The following is a 23,622-nucleotide window of genomic DNA, read 5'->3' as shown; positions in this document are numbered from 1 at the left end:
ATAAAGATGTCTACAATACCATTATTCTTTTACAAATCATCTAATCAATATCAAAATTCTAAAAGTATTTTGAAATGCTTCCTGAATTAATTTATTTGGAACAGACTAACAAGCAAATTCCTGAAAATTTACTGTTCCATGCAATTCTTACAAACACCCCCTTTACACCCTTTGAACCTACTGAATTGTCTCCTTGTGACTGTGGACCTAATGGTACATGTGGGTCATTAGTTTTTTTAGAATGTACTATGAAGGTTCTGACATGTTTGTACTGCCCATAGACCAAGATTCTTTGTGGCACTAAGAAGCTACATAATTAACATACACAATATCATAAAATCCCAGAATGTGAGAATTGGATCATTCATGCACTAATAGAGACAGTGACTTGCTCAGTGGCAGAAAACAGCTGGACTCTGAGGTCTCTGGACCATGGGAGCTGTGTACCATTCTTCCAAGACGGGACCTGTAGGACTGCCTGGTGGTACCTGCACAAGATGCTCAGTAAGAAAAATTCAAAGAAGTTCGGGCCTGGAGGCTAGGCCCTTTGCTCACTAATGGGAACTAATTAGCTCTGTTCCTTCTGGCCTGAGCTGGGTCCATTTTCTGGTCTTAGAAGGTGATTTTTCTCAGGGTTCCTTCAAGGAATAAAGCAAACCTTAATCTCAGTCTAGTGTGAGCTGAGCTCCAGCACCAAGACTCAGAGGGTAGGAAATAAAAAGGGAAGTCAGGAGCAGCCCAGCCCCACTGTGTCCACCATAGCCTGGATGGACCCTTCTCCTCTTCCTTTCTCACTATACAGGTAAGAAAAAGCCTCAAAATATGGAGTAGCCTGCTGCCTGATTCTGTCTTTTCTGGTTCAGAATCATAAGAAATTTCATTCTGGTTCATACTCACTTACCTCTGGTGTCTTTGTCTGCAGGTTCCTTCTCCCACTGAAGCCAGATTTAAAATAGGCAGTCAGCGTAGATAGATAAATTAGGCCAGATTAAAGAAATCAGTTTGGGGTCTGGAAGGTTGAAGACTGAGCTATGGGAGACTGAAATGATTATGTTCCCAGAGCCAGCCTACACTGACCCTCCTAAAGAATTTTAATAAAACAACTCCTGAGGAGAGAGAGAACTGCTAATTAATTTGCCCTAGGCCCCCTTTCCTCCCCATCACTCCACTCTGGCCCCTCCAGCCCACCTGTTTCCCATTCCCCCACCCCCCGCCGCCACTCCCAATCACATATACAAAATGAGGGGAAATTAACAAAGAAGAAGAATGCAAAAGAACAAAGAGAACCTAGATGTATAAAAGTGATGTGACTTTCTCATCCCACAGACTCCACCTTTTGGGTTCTACTTACTATCCTTTAAATAAAGCTTACTTTCTACTCCATGTTTGCCTCAGTGAGCTTCTGTGGTATTTTACTTCAACATTCAGGGAAACAGGACTCCATCAAGATAACCATCAACCAGTGTTATCACCATCTGATCCTGACTCAGCTGCCTTTCCTCTTTCTATCTCCCAGAACATCTGGCAGACTCACTTGCACCCTGAGCAGTGAACTCATGGTTGGTTACTTCATGACAAGCTGGTGCCAGCAGAAGTGAAACAGCCCTCCTCATTATCTCCTGAACTGCAAACTCAAGTAAGCACCAGAGCTCCAGGATCCCAAGCTGTTCCTCTGGACTGAAGGATGCACTGGCCAATACAGGACTTTTGCTCATCTCTGGGTTCCAACATGGGGAAGAGGCTAATTATCACTGTGTAATCTGGTCCAATAGTGCTCCTCATAGTACCAGAGATTGGACAAAATCCTTATCCTGACTGTTCAGGATCCTAGAGTATGATTTTTCAAATTTTAAATTAACTTTCAGGGTCACAAAGAATGCCCTCCCAATTTTCCAACGATTCCAATGTTCTTCAAGGTTTCTAAAGTCTCACACAAACTAAAAGCAAACAAAGAAAACTCATGCCAAAGAAACTGCCTGGGGATCCATATTAAGCAGTGAGATACTTTTATAATCCGAGGCTGAAGAGCTGGTTGTCTTTCTGGAAGAAAACTTTTTTCTTTTGGTCACTTTCCACTTCCCCATCTGACCCATCTCTTCCTTGTTTTTGCCCATGACTAACATGTGCTCAGGCTTTGGCTTCTGCTGTCATTTGTGCTCCTACAAGTTCTGATTCTCTTAACTGGGTCAACCTTTATGGGGTTGGTGAAAATAAAACCATTTCAATGCAAACAGAACACTAGGCTGCAGAAACTGTAATAACAGCTAGAGACTGAGAGAAGACAGGAGAGGAGAGGTTCAACATGTGTGACACAGGAGACTCAGGTTCTCTCTGCCAGCTGCCTCAATGTTCCCTACATCTGGCCCAGGCTTTGTGGATCATTCCTTGAGCTCTTAAACCTTAGGGAAACTGAGTTCTCTTAGAAAACACCCACCCAACACCAGTCAAACACTGATAATCCCCCAAATTCCACTCCTCTGAAAAGGTTTCAGCTGTGATCTTTCATTCCCTGGCAGGTGGAAGCAGGCGTAGTTCAAATTGCCCAGCTGGGATAGTGACACTGGGTTCAGTGACAAGCTGAGTCTCCATCCCCACCCAGTGTCAACAAGACTAAGCAAGCATAAACAATATGTGCCAGAGGAGAGAAACCAGTATTCCTAGTCCCCCTTTTCCAGGTTTTTGGCAGGAGCCAGGGGGAGTTTAACTTCAATCCCCACCCTTAACAATGGGGGTTGAATGATACAAGGCAGAAATAGTTAAATTAAAATAATTTACCCTGAGGAGGCATCAATACTGAGCCCTTATATGATGAAATACAACCCACCTTAGTGTAAAAATGACTAAAAGCTTAACTTCAGAGTTCAGATACTCCTCACCTTATGATGGGTTTATGTCCCAGTAAACCCATCATAAGTAGAAAATACTTTTTAAGTCAAAAATGCATTTAATAGCCAGGTATGATGGTGGACACCTGTAATACCAGTGGCTTCAGAAGCAGAGGCTGGAGGATCATGAGTTTAAAGGCAGCCTTAGCATCTTAGCAAGGCCCTAAGCAACTCAGTGAGACCCTATCTCTAAATAAAATATAAAAAGGGGTGGGGGACATGGCTCAGGGGAGATCCTTGGACCTCTTTATTATCTCCTAAACTCACTGGTGACTATAGGGCCTTGGTTCCCACTTGGTATTAACAGTACTAGATAGGGACTGAGAAGCAAGATAGTTGGTAGTTGTCCCTCCTCCCCACCCTGATTGTCAAGGCAGTCCAATTAAGTTCAGGGAGGAGCTGAGCTACTGTCATACAGAAACAAAGTAGTTCCATTCAGCTCTAGAATGCCCTCTCCTTACTGTCAGTTGGATCCATCAGAAAGCTTATCTTATACCTAAACCAACAAATCATGTGAAACACTATATACAGCTTTCCCCAAGATGTCAGTAGCACTAAAGCAGTGAGTCAGGACACCATTCTGCCGGAACCAACGGGAAGCTGAACCCCATGTCCTATGATACACCTAATAGAAGGGGCCCTTGGTAAAAAGAAGATTAAATAGGAGCCATACTCTCATAATATATACAATATTAAGATATAATAAAAAAAGTAAATTATAGAATTGAAAAATACAATAAATAAATTTATCAAAGTCTCCAGAAGGACTCAATAAATGGTAACACTGAAACTGAAACCCAGGCAATTAAGATATTTAACACCTGAAACTGACTCCCATGGTTCATATTTAATGCCTTTCTCATTGGTCTGAGTTAGAAGTTAGAAGTTAGAAGTACCAAATAACCATACACCCTTTACCCAGAGAGATAAGGAAGACATAAAAGGACCAGCCCTGAATCCAGCAGATATGCCTGGAAATTTCTGGAAAGTCCATACCATGGCCTCAATCTCTCTACTACTCTCCCTCCTCACTTTCTGCCCAGGTTCATGAAGATTTTAGTTATCAGCCTTGGGAACAACCCTTCTGCTAATCTTATTCATAACATGTGGTTTGGTTTGGTTTTAGGATTCAGTTCTCTGGCTTTGGTGACTCAGAATCCCTCAATGTCCATGTCCTCAGGAAGAGCAGTCATTTTCACCTGTGATTCTAGAACTGAAATGGTCATCAATGATTCAATGAAAGTTTGGTCAAGCCACCAGGACAATAATTGATAATACAAACAACAATCTAATGTATGAAATATGATATGTCAAGAGCTTTGTAATGTTGTGAACAACCAATAAAAAAAATAAAATTAAAAAAAACAAACATTTCTGAATGCCTGCCCAGTTCCCAGGCTACCTCCTTGCTGCAAAGCTGCCAAGACCCTCTTGAAGGCCCAGCCTAAGAACAAGGTTGAATATTATTACATGCTATATCACAGAGGCACCGAGCACAGTGAGAGACAAAGATGAAGAATCAATGATATAAATATGCATCTGACTAAGCTTGACTACAAACATAATCTTGTGATATGGGGATCACATGACCAAGACACTGTGTTCTCAGGCAGCCACATGTCTATTATCCATAGAGAGAAAGGTGAAGGGAAGGATCTGAATTGGCTCTACTTTGAATCCTGAAGTGGAGGTCATCTGTGTATGACCTGGGAACAAATGGTAGACAAAAAGCAGAATTCAATTATTTTATGTTCCAAAAAGAATAGTAACAGTTGGGTCATATTTAAGAACTGATGTCAAACACATTTCATTCAGAAAAAAAAAAAAAACAAAAAAAGCATCTCCAATGATTGCTGTCACATAAAAGCAAGGGAAGAAACGTTCCTTTTATTTTTTTTTAATAATACTAGAGCTTATTTTCTTAGGTCTTATTTTAAAGTCATGTAAACATATAACATAGCATTTTAAAAATTATAGAATATTTGGGAGTGAATCTTCTCTAATGCCTTGTGTTTAAAAGTGTCCCTGAAAGAAGGTATGTATATTGAAGTTTAATCTTCAGTACCTCAGAATGTGACCGTACTTAAAAACAGTGACATTGCAAATGTAATTAGTAGAGGTGAGGCCATACTGGTGTAGGCTGACTTCCTGATCCCATATGCCCTGTGTTCTTGTAAGAAGGTAGATGCTATGGTTTGAATCTGAAATGTCCGCCCCTCCCCCAAAGCTCATGACAGCATGGTACCCAGTGCAGCAAGGTTCAGAGATACAGATTTTAGGAAATAAATAGATCATGGGAACTGTAATCCCATCAGTGGATTAATTCCTTTGTTGAATGGATGAATCCATTCATAATTTGAATGGACTACTGAGCGGTAACTATTGGCAGGTAGGGCACGGCTGGAGGAAGAAGATCACTGGGGATGTGCCCAAGGGGACCTGCTTTTCTCTGGCTCCTTATCTGCTCAGGCACACACATTCTCCCGCACCCAACCTCCAAGATGCCATGCGATGACCAGCCACCATGCCCTTTCAATATGATGTTCTGCATCACCTCAGGCCCAGAGCAATGGAGCCCCAGTATCTCTAAAACAGCCCTAAATTATCTTTTCCTCCTTTAAAGTTGTTCTTGCAGGTATTTTGGTCAGAGCAACACAAAGCTAATTAACATGACAGCCATGAGAAGACAGACACAAAAGGAATGTCACATGAAAACGGAGACATTTAAGAGATTGGACTTCTGCAGCTGCAGGCCAATTAGCACAAAAAATTGTCCACAACCAGAGGTCAGGAAGAGGAGGCAAGAAAGGATTTCCTGATAGGTTTCAAAGAAAACATAGCAGAAGAGGAGGAGGAGAGTATGCCCCAAGTGACCCACCTCTTCCAACTAGGCTTCATCTTCAAAAGTTTCCATAACCTCCCAATTGTGCCACTAGCTGGGGACCAAGCATTAAACACATGAGCCTTAGAAGGACATCCCACATCTAAACTATAACATGCCACCTCTGGCTCTCAAAGGCTTATGTCCATCGCACAATCCAAACTATATTCAGTCCCCATAGTTCTTTTAACAGATCTGGCAATTTGCAAAAGTCTAATTCAAAAGTCTCCTCTGAGACTCAAGGCAAACTCTTAGCTGTGAGCTCTTGTAAAAATTAAAAAAATGAATATAAACTTCCAACCTTCAGTAGAACAAGGAAAATATTCCTATTCTAAAGAAGAAGAATGGGGAAAATAACAAGGAAGAATCAGACCAAAGCAAGACCCAGCAGTGCAAACATAAATCCTATAGGTTCTATCTGATTTCCAGCAGTGTGATGTAAGCTCTAAAGGGCATAGACAGCTCTAACCACACAGCTCTGCTTGTTGCAGCCCACATGGCCACTGTTTTGAACTGGCTCTGCTCACTGCCAGTAGCTTCCTCAAAAGATGAGATAAGCCACTGTCCTGGCTTCTCTAACTTCCCAGGGTCACCATTGCAGCTTCAGCTTCACTTTCACTACTTCAAGTATCTCCCTCAGGGTCTGATGGGATCTTGAACCTTTCACACATTGCCTGGCCTCTAATGCCTTCCTTTGAAACCTAGTTAGTTAGAAGCCTCAGTGACTCTATAACTCTTGCTTTTTTCCTGCCTGTAAAACCAGTACCATGTGTGACACCAAGGTCTGCTGCCAGAGGGAGCAATATCCAGGCCCATTGGGACCCAAAGCTGCACCAACCTCCAAGTGCTTGAATGAAGGAACATGATGAAACAAATCCTGGGGAAGCAACATCCTAGGCTGCCCTGGGTAAACAGGGTAACCCAACACTCTTCCCTATAAGTCTTTCAAATAAATTCATACTTTCACACCCTTGAGCCTGTGATGGGAAGTTAGCTAATTCCTGAGGCATCTTCAAAGCATCTTTCCTACTGTCCTGATACAAAGTCCTTGGCTTCTTTTTTCACAATTATGATCATATTTGAGTTCATATTTCTACCTTTCATAAACTGCTATTATCACTTAAGAGAAATATAAGGCATTTTAAGGGGCTAATCTTTTCAGCAACCACACCTCCAATGGCCCCAACTTTATACGGGCTTCTCTTCTGGCCAGACTGCAAATTTTTCCAATCTCTTCTTTCTGTTTACAGTTCTCATTGTAAATCTAGGTAAGAGCTGACAGCAATACCCATGCCACTGCCTGAATGCTGAACTGCCTTGATACTTCCTCCACCAGATTTATTAGTCCATCACCGTTAAATTCATCCTCACAAAGTCTCGTGGCATAGACAAAATGTAGACAAGAATGTAACATAAATGGCTTCTAGTCTAATACCCTAGAGTCCTCATTTCCCCCTGAAACTTCAGGAACATAGCTTTTACTCTTAGCATTCCTAATAGCATTATGGTATTCTAAGCTCCCACAAGAATTGACAATTGTGCTCTGTTAACAACATTCTAAGCTTTCTCTATTCTGATACTCCAATTTTTCCAAACTCTTCCAATAAACCAATTCCAAAGATTTTTGAACCACAATGTCAGATATAGTCACAGTAACAATTCCACTCTTGGTACCAATTTTGTATTTAAGCTTTTCTTCACTGTGAGAAAATACCTGGGAAATTCAACTTAGAAGACAAAAAATTTATTTTGGTTTACCATTTCAGAGATTTTAGTCTATGGTCACTTGGCTCCATTGTTTCAGGATATCATTGGTGTGGCAGAATATGATTTTGCAAAGCTCATAGTAGAGCAAAGAAGCTCACCCCATGATAACCAAGAAGCATAAAGAAAAAGAAGGTTCAAGGACAAGATATGCCCTTAAAAGGTATGCCCCCAGTGACCCACCTCTTCCAACTAATTCCACCTTCTAAAGTTTCCATTACTTCCCAACTGTGCCACCAGTGGGGTACAAAACCTTCAAAACATGAGACTTTGGGGAACATATAGCAAAGCTCTAGGAAACTAATACACCAAAAAAAAATCAACACAATTATATTTCTGATTTTGTGTGCATTTTTTTTTTCAGTTTGGCCCTCAATTCTCCATAATTATAATCATATTTGTGTCCATATTTCAGCCTTTTATAAACTGCTATTGTCACTTAAAATTAACAGAAGGTATTACTGATTCAAAACTATATAAATATATATTCAAAACTATATAAATATATAATCTTAACATATTGGTTAAGATTATAAGTAGTAATACAAAATTCTAGCTTTCAGCTAACTATGGTTGTTCACTGGTACTAAGCTATAAAGATGTGATCATATGAAGGTCATCTTGTTATCAATAAAACACTTCTGGACACTTTTGTAGATTTTGTCAGTTTTGAAGGAGATACATGGAAATTTCAATGGAAAATGTGAGTACATTAGGCCTGGTAGTTAATTCACAAAATGAAGAATAGGAAGTAGTTTGCTAAACATGTTTGTAGAGAGCAGAATAAATTGAGGTTTGAGAAATAATTCATAACCAAACCCACATCAGTGTATCAAGTCTGTGTTAGAAGAGCGTTTCTCCAAATTTTATGTGCACATGGATCTTCTGGGGATCTTGTAAAATGTAGATTCTGAATCAGAGTCTGGAGTGGGGCCTGAAATTCTGTGTTTCTAAAAGGTGTCCTCCTATTTAAAAAAAAAAAATCAATGTATATGCTTTATCATCATGAAATTCTTAAGAATGATGTAAAATATGAGGGAAGTCATTTGTACATAGTAACCAAAAAGAAATCACACTTAAAAGATTTTTGAGTATAGAATCTACCAGCCCATACAGGGACACTCTCAGAGATGACAGCTGAGTCTGATAGTGGGACAGATGATAATGGGAGAAGATCCACTTTAAGAAACAAAAGAAGGGGATCCAAGATGATGGCCACAGGGAGGCAGCATTCTGTGTCGCTCTGTGACCAGGGAGTCAAGTAGTAAGAATACTGCTTCTCTGAAAGTGATATTTCTGCTCCCGAACAGGAATCACGGTCACCAAGGCTCCAGGCCTTAGTATTAGAACAGGTATCCCAACTACTCGCCCATGCAGGACTACCGAATACCCATGCAGGTCCAACGGGTATCTGTGCAGGACCAGCGGCATCAGCACCCATGTAAAGAACTCTCAGTCACCCATCCAAGCAGAAATCATGGACGCCACTCCCACACAAGACACCTAGCAGTACCACATACAGGAACTCCGGCTGCCACTGCCATGTGGACCCCCACACCAATGTGGGACTCCCCCAGTCGCTGCCATCTTGGGACCTTGCAGTAGCGGATATAGTCCCCTATGCACAGCAGCATGTCTCCACCCGAGAACTTTATACAAGCTCTGAAGTCAGCCAATAGCCATACACCGCACACCACAGAGCTCATCTCTGAAATCATTATCCTGTCATTGCCCAGGTACTCAAACTGACACTCCATCGCTGAAAGCAGGCATCTCCTTCTTGGGTCACTTTCATCAACCATCTTCAGTGAGGGCAACTCCCAGGTCAGAACTCTGGCTGCCCAGATACCCAGTTTCTAACTACCCCTCTCCCCAGCAGCCGCTAGCCTGGCACAGTGACACCCTGATTACTTTCACCATCCTGAGGGCAGATACCAGCTAACAACAGATGACCTCACCTACTGGATGATAAGGGAAGCAGGAAAGATACTCATCTCCAACCAAAACAATCCCTTTTTCTTCCTTCAATATATATATTTTTTCCTTTTGCTCTATATTCTCTTCCTTCAGATTCCCAACATATGTGAAACCAAATATTTTGCATGAATTAGGTCTTTGAGGACTGGGACATCTGAAAAGTATACTACAGTTGTGTTGTATATTCTTTTTGTTTGTTTGTTTGTTTTCCCTTTCCCCCCAGTTTCTAGTTTTTAACCTTTATTTTTCTTAATATATATGTGTGTTTGTTTTATGTACTCTGTCTTCCTACTTACTTGTCTACCCAAAATTACTTCCTCTCTCTTCTCTTGCTACTAAATCTTCCTTCTTTAGATTTCTCTTTCATACTTTCTAAGATAAAATCACTCTATATACTCACCTCCTACCTCCTCAGCATATCATCCTACTTGTCATCCCAGTTCTTTGTCCACCATCACAAACTGTAAACACTTTTACAAACCTACTGAGTATATTGTAGATAATAATTGCATTCACCATTTCTGTACATTGTGACCAAACTGTCTTAATAGCAAACATTTGTTTTTAGGGAGTATATTATTTATATTGGGATCTGTTAACATTGTCCTTCACCTCAAAAAAGAGGTATTGGATTCCTACTGGGACAATATAAGCCTATAGGGTAAAAACAGTAAATGCCTCAGATCCACAGTGCTAGAAGGGAAGACACTCAAGCAACATAAAAAGACAAGAAAAGAAAGTATCCCAAACAAATCAAGATTCCACATTATTAGACTCCATTGCCAGTACAACAGAAGAAATGACAGAGAAGGAGTTCAGGATGTTCATGATTGAAATATTCTGCAAACTAAAGGATGATGTAAGAGAGCAAATACAGGCAGCAAAAGATCATTTTGACAAGGAGCTACATAAACGAATACAGAAAGCAATATATATACAGGAAGCAAAAGATTACTTCAATAGGGAGATAGAGGTTCTTAAAAAAAAAAAGAAATCCTTAAAATGAAAGAAATAATAAACCAATTAAAAGTTCAATTGAAAGCATGACAAACAGATTAGGTCACTTGGAAGACAGGATCTCAGAAAATGAAGACAAAATATATAATCTTGAAAAGAAAGTAGACCACACAATGAAAATGATAAGAAACCATGAGCAGAACATTCAAGAAATATGGGATAGCATAAAAAGACCAAACTTAAGGATTATTGGAATACAACAGGAAGGCATAGAGTTCTAAACCAAAGGAATGAACAATCTATTCAATTAAATAATATCAGAAAATTTTCGAAATGTGAAGAATTGGAAAACCAAAGTCAAAAGGCTTACACGATGCCAAATGTACAAAATCACAACAGAGCCACACCAAGGCACATTATAATGAAAATGCCTAATATACAAAATAAGGAGAGAATATTAAAAGTCATGAGAGAAAGAAGTCAGACTACATATAGGGGAAACCAATTAGATTATGTGCAGATTTTTCAACCGAGACCTGGAAGAAAGCTAGAAGATTCTGGAGCAACATATACCAAGCTCTGAAAGAAAATAGATGCCAACCAATAATCTTATATCCAGCAAAACTAACCTTTACATTTGATGATGAAATAAAAACTTTCCATGATAAACAAAAGTTAAAAGAATTTACAACTTGAAAGCCTGCACTACAGAACATCCTTGGCAAAATATTCCATGAACGGGAATTGAAAAACAACAATGAGAATCAGCAAAGAGAGGTATTACACTAAAGAAAAGGCTAATCAAAGGAGAAACCAAGTCAAGTTAAATAACAGAAATAAACAAAAATGGCTGGGAATACAAATCATGTCTCAATAATAACCCTGAATGATAGTGGCCTAAACTCACCAATCAAAAGTCATAGACTAGCAGACTGGATTAAGAAAAGACCCAACAATATGCTGGCTCCAAGAGACTCATCTCAGGAAAAGACATTCACATACTGAAGATGAAAGATTGAGAAAAATCATACCACTCACATGGACTGGAGAAGCAAAGAGGGGTTCCCATCCTCATATCAAATAAAGTAGGCTTCAAGCCAAAGTTAATGAAAAGGGATAAAGGTGGACATTATATACTGCTCAAGGGAACCATACAATAACAAGACATAACAACCATAAATATATATGCCCCAAACAATGGAGCATCTAGGTTCATAAAAAAATTCTTCTCAGATAGATCACAACATAATAATTCTGGGTGACTTTAACACACCTCTTTCACCATTGAATATATCTTCCAAACAAAATCTAAACGAAGACACTATAGAACTCAATAATACAATCAATAACTTAGACATAACTGACATATATAGAATATTTCATCCTTCAATGAAGGAATACACATTCTTCTCAGCAGCATATGGATCCTTTTCTAAAATAGATTATATATTATGCCACAAAGTATCTTTTAGCAAATATAAAAAAGTAGAGCTATTACCCTGCATTCTATGAGATCTTTTACCCTGCATAATCAGAAATTTCTGATAGAACAAAATTAGAAATCAATAATAAAATGAAAAATAAAAGCTGTTCCAACATCTGGAAACTAAAAAATATGCTACTGAATGAACAATGGGTTGTAAAAGACATCAAGGAAGAGATTAAAAAAAAGTTTAGTGGGCTGGGGATGTGGCTCAAGCGGTAGCGTGCTCGCCTGGCATGCGTGCGGCCCGGGTTCGATCCTCAGCACCACGTACCAACAAACATGTTGTGTCCGCTGAGAACTAAAAAATAAATATTAAAAATTCTCTCTCTCTCTCTCTCTCTCTCTCTCTCTCTCTCTCTCTCTCTCTCTCTCTCTCTTCTCTCTCCTCTCTCACTCTCTCTTTAAAAAAAAAATTAAAAAAAAAAGTTTAGAGGCAAATGAGAACACGGATACAATGTTCGAAATCTCTAGGATACTGTGAAGGCAGTACTAAGAGCAAAGTTTGTAGCATAGAGTTCATTCCTTAAAAGCATAAAAAGTCAACAAATAAATGACTTAACCTTACATCTCAAAGCCCTAGAAAAAGAAGAATAAATCAACACCAAGAGCAGTAGAAGACAGGAAATAATTAAAATCAGAGCTGGAATCAATAAAATTGAAACAAAAGAAACAATTGAAAAAAACTGACAAAACAGAAAGTTGGTTCTTGGAAAAAATAAACAAAATTGACAAATCCTTAGCCATATTAATGAAGAGAAGAACACAGAAAACTCAAATTATTAACACACATGATGAAAAAGAAAAGATCACAACAGATACTACAGAAATACAAAAAATAATTAGAAATTGTTTTGAAAATTTGCACTCTAATAAAACAGTAAATATTGACGGCACTGACAAATTTCTAGAGTGATATGATTTGCCCCAATTGAATCAGGATAATATACACAATTTAAACAGACCAGTTTCAATCAACAAAATAGAAGATGCCATCAGAAGCCTACCAATCAAGAAAAGCCCAGGACCAAATGGATACACAGCCGAGTTCCACAAGAACGTTAAAGAAGAACTAATACCAATACTCTTTAATTTCTTTCAGGAAATAGAAAAAGAGGCAGCACTTCCAAACTTATTCTATGAGGCCAATATCACCTGATTCCAAAACCAGGCAAAGACATATCAAAGAAAGAAAACTTCAGACCAATATCTCTAATGAACAAAATGCAAAAATTCTCAATAAAATTCTGACAAATCAAATACAAAACCATATCAAAAAGATAATGCACATGATCAAGTGGGGTTCATCTCAGGGATGCAAAGTTGGTTCAACATATGGAAATCAATAAATGTAATTCATCACATCAATAGACTTAAAAAACCATACAATCATCTCAATAGATGCACAAAAAAGCATTTGAAAAAATACAGCACCCCTTCATGTTCAAACACTAGAAAGACTAGGGGTAACAGGAACTATCTCAATATCATAAAAGCTATGCTAAGCTCCAGGACAATAACATTTTAACTGGTGAAAAGTTGAAAGTATTCCCTTTAAAAACTGGAACAAGACAGGGATGCCCTCTTTCACCAATTCCATTTAACATAGTTTTTGAAACACTGGCCAGACCAATTAGACAGACCAAAGAAATTAAAGGGATACAGAAAGAAGAACACAAATTAGTACTATTTGCCAAAGACATGATTCTATACCTAGAAGACCCAAAATATTCCACCAGAAAACTTCTAGAACTAGTAAATGAATTCAGCAAAGTAGCAGAGTATAAAATCAACATCCATAAATCCTGTATATCAGTGACAAATCTTCTGAAAGGGAAACTAGGAAAACTACCAATAGTTTACAATCAGAATTGCTAAAGCAATCCTTAGCAAGAACAGTGAAGTGGGTAGCATCACTATACCAGACCTTAAACTATACTATAGAGCAACAGTAACAAAAACATCATGGTATTAGCACCAAAACAGACTGCTAGACCAATGATACAGAATAGAGGATACAGAGACTAACCCACTTAATTACAGTTATCTTATAATTATACAAAGGCGCCAAAAAGCCAAAAACATACATTAGAGAAAAGATAGCCTTTTCATCAAATGGTGCTAGGAAAACTGGAAATCCATATGCAACAAAATGAAATTAAACCCCTATCTCTCACCATACACAAAACTCAACTCAAAGTGGCTCAAGTACCTAGGAATTAATAGAAGAAAAGTAGGCACAAATCTCCATCATATCAGATCAGGCCCCTACTTCCTTAATAAGACTCTTAATAGCACAATAATTAAAATCAAGAATTAATAAATGGGATAGATTCAAACTAATAAGCTTCTTCTCAGCAAAAGAAACAATCAGTAAGGTGAACAGAGAGCATACATCTTGGGAGCAAATCTTTACCCTTCACACATCAGAGCACTAATCTCTAGAATATATAAAAAACTCAAAGAGCGAAACACCAAAAAAACAAATAACTCAATCAATAAATGGGCCAAGGACCTGAACAGACACTTTGCAAAAAAGAATATACAATGAATCAACAAATATATGAAAAATGTTCAACATCTCTAGCAATTAGAGAAATGCACATCAAAACAACTCTAAGATTTCATCTCACTCCTCTCAGAATATCAGCTATTAAGAACACAGAGAACAGTAAGTGTTGGTGAGGATGTGGGGGAAAAAGGCACACTCGCACATTGCTGGTGGGACTGCAAACTATTGCAGCCAATGTAGAAAGCAGTATGGAAATTCCTTGAAATACTGGGAATGGAACCACCTTTTGACCCAGCTATTCCACTCCTCAGTGCATACCCAAAGTACTTAAAAACAGTATACTACAGGGACATAGCTACATCAATGTTTATTGCAGCACAATTCATAGTACCTAAATTGTAGAACCAACCTAGATGCCCTTTTATAGATGAATGAATAAAGAAATGGTATAAATACACAATGGAATATTATTCAGCATTAAAACAGAATAAAATCATGGCATTTGCAGGTAAATGGATGGAGTTGGAGAATATAATGCTAAGTTAGCCAATCCCAAAAATCCAAATGCAAAATATTTTCTCTATTATAAGGAAGTTGATTCATAGTAGGGTTGGGAGAGGGAGCATGGGAAGATTAGACAAACTCTAAATAGGGCAAAGGGGAGGAAGGTGAAGGAAGTGGGATATGGGGTAGAAATAAGGGAGGAATGAGATGGACTTCATTACCCTAAGTACATGTATGAAGTCACGAATGGTATGAAAAACTGTGTTTTATATATGTAATATGAATTATAATGCATTCTGTTGTCATATATAACAAATTAGAATTTAAAAAATTAAAAAAGAAAAGCAAAAGAAAAATGAAAGCAAATACCAATAAAAAACTTACCTTGACCTTCATGCCTCATCTTGCCCCATTCTCCATATTAGATTCTCCTCTACATGATCCCCCTCACATTATACACCATCATGGTGACCTAGAAAGGGACTAATTCCTTTATGCAACTCAGGGCCTGTCCTGGAGTTAGTGCAGAGGTAATTCACAGACTAATCACATGCCTGTAAGATGTGGCACCTAGAAAGGAAAAGAAAGGGACAGTTTTGCCCATGTGGTCCCACCATGTATATTCCTCTGCCTTTCACCCTGAGTTCATACTGGTTCATGTCCTATGGACGTTAGGAGCTAAACAAGAAGACACAGGTCAAGTGTTTCACATTTTACAAAGCTCCAACTCTGAGAATATCACCTTTCTAATGTCCCTGCAACTGGTCAACCTAGGCCATGCTCCTTGGGAGATAGTTATCTGAAACTCAGTTGTCTCTGGATAGTAGAAAGCAGAGAAAAAAGGAAAAAAAAAAAAAAAAAAAAAAAAAGCTCATTTGTAGTCTTCTCTTCCCATATCGAGTAACATAATAGAGAAGGTTCAAAAAGTGAAATCAATGGCATAACTTTCCACAATCACCTGGTGCCCTTTCTTCACCTGCTCTTCCTCAGATGAGAACCAAACTCAGAGGCTGAGTACAAGCACCTCCTCTCCTTTAGCCACACACTCCATGCTGGGTAGGCCTCCTGTTCCCATACCAACACAACTGCTTCCCAGGCTACCTCTGGGGCATTACTGAGATTCTCCATCTCACTGGATCTTGATCACAGAGATGCTGTTTCAGTCACCCTCTTCCTCTGTGTGATGGGAGGTGGCATCAGAATAAGCCTAACTCTTATCTCAGGATGAACTCTTCCCATCACAACACAGTCCAGCTGTTGAGAGTCCTCAAAAACACTCTCCTTATTTCCCCATCTTGGGTTCTTCTCAGTTCCTACCTAGGTTGCTCTGTCATTACCCAATAATGTATAATATACTTAGTCCAAGAGCCACCTCAATTTTCAAATAGTACACCCCAGTTAGTTTCAAAGGGCAGAAATGTCTAGGAGAAAATAAGGTTCAATAAAAGTAAACGTGTAATCCCTTTCAGGAGTCATGCAGAATGGAAGAAAAAAAGTCCCCAAGCTTAAAACACCTCACACCAGTTAGAGTAGCTATTATCAAAAAGACAAAAAAGAGTCAATATTGAAAAGAATGTGGAAAAAAGGAACTCTAATACACTGAGAGTTGGTATACTTTTGAAATAGAAATTCTTCAAGATAATTAGAGATAGAACTGCTATTATGACCCAGCAATTCCTCTACTGAGTACATATTCAATGGAAATAAAGTACACAGGTCAAAAAATTACCTGCATTCACATGTTTATTATACCAGTATTCACAATAGCCAACATAAGGAATGAACCATTAAAATTACCTGCATTCACATGTTTATTATACCAGTATTCACAATAGCCAACATAAGGAATGAACCATTCGTCTACAGATGAATGGATAAAGAAAATGTGGCATACATACAAATGAAATATTAAATCGCCATAAAAAAGAATTTCTGTCATTCCCAGCAACATGGATGGAACTGGAGAAAATCAGGTTAATAAGTGTAGTAAGTCAGGCACAAAAAGAAAAACAGTATGTTCTCAGTTACATGCGGGAGCTAAAAAGTGACCAGAGGCTGGAAATGGAGAGGGAGAGCAGAATGGGAAGAGTATGGTTAACCAGTGCAAAATGCAGTTGTACATGAGGGATAACTTCCAACATTTATACCCAACCGGATGGCTACAGTTGACAAAAATTAACTGAATATTTTTAAAGAGCTAGAGGATTTTTATTTATTTATTTATTTATTTGTACCAGAGATTTAATCCAGAAGCCCCTAACTACTGAGTCCCATCTCCAGCCCTTTTTAATTTTTGAGACAGGGTCTAAGTTGCTCAGGACCTTGCTAAATTGTTGAGGCTGGCTTTGAACTTGCAATCCTCTGCCTCAGTCTCCTGAGCCACTGGAAATATAGATGTATACCACCATGCCTGGCCAATAGAGAGGATTTTGAATGCTTCTAACACAAAGAAGTATCTGGGGTGATAGATATGCCAATCACCTTAACCTGATAATTACACACTGTATACAGGTATTGAAATGTCACACTTATCCTATAAGCATATGCAATTACTACATATTAATTAAAAATTCATTTTTAAAACATATGACTTCTTATAGCACCAAACTGACATAATTATAGCAATAGACCTGAAGGAGTGAGAATTTCTGTCTCTCCAGGACCCCCTAATTCCAGCAAAGCCTTTTGATGGACCCAGTTGCATAACAGGTCCTTTTCAACCTACAGATTCAAATCCATTTCAACTCAACATTTACTGTTTCTTAATTAACTTCCCTTAAAATACATATGTTACTTTTTGGTTTCGAAATTTTCATTCTCTTATAAGGACACCTGGATATAGTTGCCAAGTCTCTTTTCATCTTTATCAAAACTCTATCTACATTTCTGTGTTTTTAAATGTTTCCTTGATTATTCAGGTTTCAGTAAATACATGCTTCTTATATTTTCCTAACAATAATGTTCCCTAACTGTAACAAGACTTTTCATGCCATAGTAGAAATTTCCTATATTCCCCTACTTTAATTACAGTCTGTCTCCTCTGACAATTCTGACACTCTGCCCTATCTCTTCTAGATATTATAATGTTCCTTTTACCACTGGCTTCAAGGTCTCCTGAGATGTGTTGCTGTCTTCTCTGTCCACTTATAACTCACTTTACATACTTGGGGCTCCAAGAAGTGGTCTTTTTTACCAATGTAAGAGGCTCAGGAGTCCTGACCCTGGGGATCAGCAATGAATGAGCTAGCAGAAGTGGAAGCCGCTGAACAACCTGGACACCTCTGATGCAAAAAAACTCCAAGGGCAGAAAGGGCTCCACTTATGCCAGTTCCTCCCATTCCATGGGAACAAAATGATCTACCAGTCTGGTACAAACTCCTCTTGGAGGAATGTCCATAAATCAACATACACAGGACTTTAACAGGAATCCCTACATTCTCTGATTTACCCTGCCTATCCTAAGCGCTCCTCATACTCAGATGGAAAAGATCACTGAGCTGTTTTCTCCTCCAGGTACCAGGTACAAATGTATTAGTGTGATATCTACTTCTCTCCTTCAAGACCAAGCCTTTCCTCCTTCCACCTTCCAGGAGTGTTAGCTGCTGGTGGCTCATAGCAGACTGTCTCTCTTTCTCTCTTTCTCCAGGAATTCCCCCAGAATGAAATGAAATGAACTGCCCCAAAGTAGACCCTTTACATGAAAAATATGCTTACTGCAAGAGTACAACAGACACCTTGCCACAACTTGCAATAAGTCTGAAGAACCCTTCCACCCCAGCTCCACATGGGGCCAGCTGAGACTGCCACCCTGATGCCATTGTCAATCACTTTCTCCCTCTTTGTAATCTTCCTTCCTTTCCTTATAGAGCATTCCAAATAAAATTCCTTCAGGGAAATCTCCAACTCAGACACTATTTTCTGAGGAGTCCAACATAGGAGAGTTATACAGTACATAGCTATTGATCTGGTGAATTGATACTTTTCCTAGGTATAGCCACATCCTGAGACTTAAAACATCAAGCAACCTCTGACTCAGACCTAGAGGGAAAATATTATGCACACATCATGATATACTCAACTAATTTAGCAGCTATCACAGTAGGGTTGTTTGAGGGGTTTTGCTGTTTTGTTTTTAGTTCTGAGGTCTGAACACAGTGGCTCACACATGCTAGGAAAAGCTCTACAACAGATCTACATCCTCAGCCCTATCCATGTATTTTAATCACCTATTTTCCTATTAAGTCATGACTATATATCCTGAGTATGGCATAGCATACTGATTGAATTATCAGCTCCAAACATAACTACCTGTATCCATATAACTTTGTAGTTCCTCCTATAGGAATACATTCACCATCCCACTTTACTTTGTGCTTGACCATGTTTGGATAATGGGACATTAAGAGGGCCTGAAGCTGAAGCCTGAAACATTCTGGCACCCTTTGGTTTGCCCTCTTTTGCTATTTCCATTACTAAGTAAAACCCTGTCCACAGAGTAGTTTCTGGCCCTTCAGGTGGGCTTCAAAATGAACACATATTTAAATAATAAATGCTAACACTAGTGATTGTTTATTAAGCAACAATATAAAAATATTTTAAGAAAAAAGGAAAGAAATGAATATTTAAAACCATCAAGTACTGCATAAATGTTTTGCTTTTTGTTTCATTTTCTTTTGCTTTCCAGTTTGTCTTATATCACCCAAGGAGTACCTATCTTTTTTTACCACAAAATATTTGAGAAATATTAACAATCATTTAATCTAATCTAAAATCTTCATTTTTAAAAAAATAACTATCTTGGGCTCAAACTTTCATCCATCCATCTATTAAAAAAAAAAAGATGGTACTGTTGAGAGAGAATATATTTGGTGAAATGTCATCAATTTAGACTGAAAAAATCAGACAATACAAAAATGAAAGAGTTCTTTGAACCTTAACCTCCTTTTACGAGCAGGAAACAGGCTGCAAAAACTATTCAGCTATAACATGTGCAACCATTCATTAAAAAAACTAGTACTTGTAGAACAAAGAATTGAGAGGTCTAAGCCAAGAGCTAAGAGAATTTTCAGGCACTGAATGTTTTTTAATGACCTTCTAACATGTGCCTTGTCAAGATTCCAGAATTGCTACAGACTGGTAACTCTTTTTTAAATATATTTTTAGTTATAGTTGGACACAATACCTATATTTTATTTATTTATTTTTATGTGGTGCTGAGGATCAAACCTAGAACCTTGCACATGCTAGGCAAGCGCTCTATCGCTGAGCCACAACCCCAGTCCCAGACACTGGTAACTCTTATGTGACTCTCTTTTTGTCTCTTCAGTTCACAGAACCTCAAATTGTACTTGAGGTATTGCACAAAAGGAATACTACCCAGAAAGCCAGATTCACATCCACACCTGATCTTGATAATGAGATTCTGGACTTCAAGTTAATGCTGTAGTGGATAAAACTTTTAGAGGTCTTAGAAAGTGAGTATATTTTGCACATAGGAGATATGTAATCTAGGACCAGAGGATTTACCCTTGATGGCTCTAAATTATGTACACAAATTCTTTTAATACTTTTCCCTTCAAAAGCAGAACTTAATTACCTGCCTTACCTGACTTAGTGCTTCACTTTTTTTAAATATTTTTTTTAAGTTGTAGGTGGGCACAATAACCTTTATTTTACTTTTATGTGGTGCTGAGGATCGATCGAAGTGCCTCACACATGCTAGGTGAGCCACAACCCCAGCTCTAGTGATTCACTTTTAATGAATAGAATACTCTAAAAGTGACAGAGTTGTTGCTGAAGCTAGGTCATAAAAAAACTTTGTAGCCTCTTTGCTCCCTCTCTTAAATCACTTACTCTAGAAGCCAACTAACAATATTTTCAGAACACTAAGGTAAACCCAGTAGAGAGGCCCTCATGGAGGAATTAAGACCTTCTACTAACATCCAGGAAGAAACTAAAATCACCTGTCAATAGCCATCTTGAAAGCAAACCTGAACAGACAGTATGTTTCCTTTCCTGATATTTTCAAGTAGCACACAATATTACTCATCAAAAAAATATGGAAAAATAGAACTGGGAGAGGTGGCACACACTTTATCTCACCAACTTGGGAGACAGAAGCAAGAGGATTACTGGAACACAGGAGTTCAACATCAGCGCAGGCAACAAAGCCAGACCTTGTCTCAAAAAAAAGGAAGGAAGAAAGGAAATAAAAAGTATCAAGGCTTTGATATATGTGACCACATAGGCATGTGCAACTGTGTTCCTGCTACACTTGCTCTCTCTCACATGTCCCTAAGACATTTTGTCATTTTCTGGACATCAGTCTCTTTCCACTGCTTTGGACTACTTATCACTATATATATAATTGATATAATCAAAAAATTATAGCCCTATCACACTGATACCAAAAGCCCTTCTTATTTACTAGCCTTCTTGCGGGAATAAAGAATAAATTTTAACTCATAATCTAAAGCAGAGGTCAACAAACTTCTCCCTGTAAAAGAGCAAGTAGTAATTATTTTAGGCTTTGCAGGGTGCATATGGTTTCTCTGGCGATCTCATTTTCCACCCAGTGTCTCTAACAATGCTTTAAAAATCTATATTCTAAAGGTGATACTTTGCTAATACTTACCCTAAGAGTCTCTGTGTCTTGGTAGCAATCTTATCAACACTGGCAAATGTTCATTTCAATCCTATAACCAGAAAGAAAAGAGTCTAACAGGGCTACCCACTGAAATAAAATCCACTCTAATTAAATGATTTTTGGTTTTTTTTTTTTAAAGCAAAAGAACTAAATTATATAACATCTGGAAGACCAAAGAAATAATCACTATCAGATTAAATAACTCAATTGCATTTAGTATTTATCATCCTTTTTCAGAGATATTATACGAGTACAACAGACACTTTGTCATTCTAAAATATACACACATAAATTCTAAAATATACACATAAATTTAATTATAAAATATACACATAAATTTAATTATAAAATACACATAAATTTATAACGTGGCTTTCTCATTCTGCATTAGTAAAAATTTTGTGTTGCCACAACTCCTACTGCCATTACTTTTGATAACTGACTAATACTGTTTATGGTGAGTATATATTTAACTTACTTTGATCTTTGGCTTGGTTTTTAAGTTCTATAACTTGGATTTAGTCTCAAATGAATATTTTCATATTTTTACCTATTATACGCATTCATTTTGGGAAAAAGGCATTCGTTTTTCTTTTTCCACATTTTTAAAATTGGTGCATTATAGTTGTACATATTAATGGGATTTGTTGTTATATATTCATATATGTACACAATATAACAATAAAATTTAGCAATATCACTTGGGGGAAAAAGTTTCTATAATAAAACTAATTTTACCAAAGAAATAAAAAATATTTAATAATCTATGTAATTTGAAAACAATGGTAATAAGTATACATGCCAGTGTGTACACATAAATACACACATACCCCAACACTCCAAGAAAAACTGAATTATTGGTAAAAATAAAAATTAAATCACTTATGTAGCTCTGTGGTAGACTGCTTATTCAGTAAGCACAGGCCCTAGGTCATTCCTAGCACCACAAAAATTAAAATAAAAATGAATAAAACTGCTTAATCTGCAAATTTTTAAAATTTTTAATTAACTTACCCACCAAATATATTAAGAATGAAAATCTTTAAATATGCATCAAAATATTTTGAGATTTAGGAAAAACTATAAACAGAGAAAGAACTTAAATTCTTTCCTTATTTAAGTAAAAATAAAAGTTTTAAAATAATGTCATAGAAAACAACAATCCAGGGGCTAGAGATGTGTCTCAAGTGGTAGCGCACTCGCCTAGCATGCATGAGGCACTGGGTTCAATTCTCAGCACCACATAAAAGTAAAATATTGTGTCCACCTAAAACTAAAAAATAAATATTAAAAAAAAGAACAATCCAAAAGTAAGCAGAAAGGATATAAATAATAAGGGAAAAACTGGAGAATAACAAAAATAAAACTAGTTGGGATAGTAAGGCAAATTGAAGGTTGCTTCTTGGGAAAGAGTAAATAAGAAACACCGATAAAACTACAAGCTGGGCATAGTGGTGGCACACCTGTAATCTCAGCATTTTGGGAGTCTGACAAATAAGGATCATAAATTTAAAGCCAGCCTTAGCAACTTAGCAAGGTTCTGAGCAACCTAGTGAGACCCTGTCTCAAAATAAAAATGGCTGGATATGGCTCAGAGGTTAAGAGCCCCTGCATTCAATCACTAGTACCAGGAAAAAAATAAAAACAAAAAACTGTGACAATCTGAGGAAGAGGAAATGTACTTAATTTAATATAAATAAAAATAGAAATAGGGCTGTAAGTAATAGAAATAATATTCTACCAAGTAGGCTACTTCTGCTTTAAAAAAAAAAGTTTTCTATAAGGGAAGTTGAGAAAGCAAATGACCATCTTGATAGATGTTGAAAACTACCCAATTAAACAAGTCTTTAAAGAGTCTAAAAATGAAAACAAGATTTTAAAATATACTCAATTACTTTTAATAGTATAAAAGTAATAAGTATATTTTAAAATATAAAAATTTTTCATTAAAACCAAGATCAAGAAACCCATTAACTCCATCATACACATTATTTAGAAGTGCTGACTCAAGAA

The 23,622-nt window shown here is 37.6% G+C and overlaps 1 protein-coding gene across 1 annotated transcript in view; it reads right to left on the bottom strand.

The window, feature by feature from the left end:
- Nucleotides 1–23,622, bottom strand: part of LOC101969943 (uncharacterized) — a 49,650-nt gene that overhangs the window by 21,803 nt on the left and 4,225 nt on the right. The window lies entirely within an intron of this gene.

This window comes from Ictidomys tridecemlineatus, chromosome 2 (assembly GCF_052094955.1).
Source record: "Ictidomys tridecemlineatus isolate mIctTri1 chromosome 2, mIctTri1.hap1, whole genome shotgun sequence".
Classification (NCBI taxonomy): domain Eukaryota; kingdom Metazoa; phylum Chordata; class Mammalia; order Rodentia; family Sciuridae; genus Ictidomys; species Ictidomys tridecemlineatus.
This window is presented reverse-complemented; position numbering and strand designations above follow the sequence as displayed.